This window comes from Elephantulus edwardii, unplaced genomic scaffold (genome assembly GCF_000299155.1).
Source record: "Elephantulus edwardii isolate Elephantulus edwardi_28Jun2011 unplaced genomic scaffold, EleEdw1.0 scaffold00350, whole genome shotgun sequence".
Lineage (NCBI taxonomy): Eukaryota > Metazoa > Chordata > Mammalia > Macroscelidea > Macroscelididae > Elephantulus > Elephantulus edwardii.
The window spans coordinates 243,000-245,372 of NW_006400100.1; the positions used below are offsets into that span (position 1 = coordinate 243,000).

The following is a 2,373-nucleotide window of genomic DNA, read 5'->3' on the forward strand; positions in this document are numbered from 1 at the left end:
AGACAAGTGACAAAAAAAAGCTACACACAGAACTCAAACTAGCCACTGGCAAAGTTCTAGAAAATAAAAGCACTCTCACTCAAAAGGTAGCTTGCCCCTGCATTTCAGAAAAGCTTTTAGGAATCAATCAGGATAGGAGAAATACACTTGTGTTAAATTCATTATAAATACAACTTTACCATTAAAAAGAAAAGTCTTAGGTTAATGATGGCTAAAATGCCATGCCTTCAAAGCTGAACAGCAAAAACAAAAGAGCTCCTCAATCAGAAAACAAAAGATGGCTTGATAGCAATTTGAAGACAAGAAAAGTCCAGAGATGAAAACCTGGCTGGGTTTTTGACCAATTCACTTCAGAGCAAAGTAACATACAAACTTAGATACTACCCACTTAATTCCTCTAAGACGACCATCAAAATAAGAGATTGAGTTGATCCCAAGCAGAAGATTACAATTATATTTAAGCAACCAATTAAAACTAGTCTTCCACATTCAGATGGCTAACAAGCACATGAAGAAATGCTCAAAATCCCTAGCCCTAAGAGAGATGTAAATTAAAACAACTATGAGATATCATCTCATCCCAGTCAAAATAGCAAAATTTAACAGAACAGCAAGCAAGAAACTGGAACCCTGATTCACTGTTAGTGGGAGTGTAAAATGGTGCAACCCCTGTGGAAAGCGGTATGGTGCTTTCTCAAAAAGTTGCAAATACTCATATTGAACTCGAGTTGGAAGAGGCGAGTCTGGTCTCAAAATGGAGGGTCATGATCCTAAAGAACCAGAGCAGTTACGGAAACTGTTTATTGGTGGTCTGAACTTTGGAACTACAGATGATAGCTTAAGAGAACATTTTGAGAAATGGGGCACACTTATGGACTGTGTGGTGATGAGAGACCCCCAAACAAAACGTTCCAGGGGCTTTGGTTTTGTGACTTACTCTTGTGTTGAAGAGGTGGATGCAGCAATGTGTGCGTGGCCACACAAGGTTGATGGACGCGTAGTGGAACCAAAGAGAGCTGTTTCTAGAGAAGATGCTGTAAAGCCTGGTGCCCATCTCACAGTGAAGAAAATTTTTGTTGGTGGCTTTAAGGAAGATACAGAAGAGTATATAATTTGAGAGACTACTTTGAAAATTATGGCAAAATAGAAACCACAGAAGTTATGGAAGACGGGCAGAGTGGAAAAAAGAGAGGATTTGCTTTTGTAACTTTTGATGATCATGACACAGTTGATAAAATTGTTGTTCAGAAATACCACACTATTAATGGGCACAATTGTGAAGTGAAAAAGGCCCTTTCTAAGCAAGAGATGCAGTCTGCTGGCTCACAAAGAGGTCGTGGAGGTGGATCTGGGAACTTTATGGGTCGTGGAGGAAACTTTGGAGGTGGTGGAGGGAACTTTGGCTGTGGTGGGAACTTTGGTGGACGAGGAGGCTATGGTGGAGGAGGTGGTGGCAGCAGAGGTAGTTACGGAGGAGGTGATGGTGGTTACAATGGATTTGGAGGTGATGGTGGCAATTACAGTGGTGGCCCTGGTTATAGTAGTAGAGGGGGCTATGGTGGTGGTGGACCAGGATATGGAAACCAAGGTGGTGGATATGGTGGCGGTGGTGGAGGATATGATGGTTACAATGAAGGCGGAAACTGGCGAGGGTAACTATGGTGGTGGTGGAAACTATAATGATTTTGGAAATTATAGTGGACAACAGCAGTCAAATTATGGACCCATGAAAGGGGCCAGTTTTGGTGGAAGAAGCCTGGGCAGTCCGTATGGTGGTGGTTATGGATCTGGTGGTGGAAGTGGTGGATATGGTAGCAGAAGGTTCTAAAAATTCAACAGCAAAGGGCTACAGTTCTTAGCAGGAGAGAGAGCGAGGAGTTGTCAGGAAAGCTGCAGGTTACTTTGAGACAGTCGTCCCAAGTGCATTAGAGGAACTGTAAAAATCTGCCAAAGGAGGAACGATGATCCATAATCAGAAAAGTTACTGCAGCTTAAACAGGAAACCCTTCTTGTTCAGGACTGTCATAGCCACAGTTTGCAAAAAGTGCAGCTATTGATTAACGCAAAGTAGTGTCAATTAGACGTACATTCCTGAGGTCTTTTATCTGTTGTAGCTTTGTCTTTTTTCTTTTCATTACATCAGGTATATTGCCCTGTAAATTGTGGTAGTGGTACCAGGAATAAAAAATTAAGGAATTTTTAGCTTAAAAAAAGTTGCAAATAGAGATACCATTTGACCCAGCAATTCCACTACTGGGAATATACCCCGAAGAGACCATAACTGACATCCAAGCAGATATATGCACACCCATGTTTATTGTAGCTTTGTTCACAATAGCAAGGAGTTGGAAACAACCTAAGTGCCCAACAACA

The 2,373-nt window shown here is 41.7% G+C and overlaps 1 pseudogene; it reads left to right on the plus strand.

Annotated features, from left to right (window-relative positions):
- Positions 1 to 754: 754 nt before the first annotated feature.
- On the plus strand, positions 755 to 1,828 carry LOC102874172 (annotated as a pseudogene).
- Positions 1,829 to 2,373: the final 545 nt, after the last annotated feature.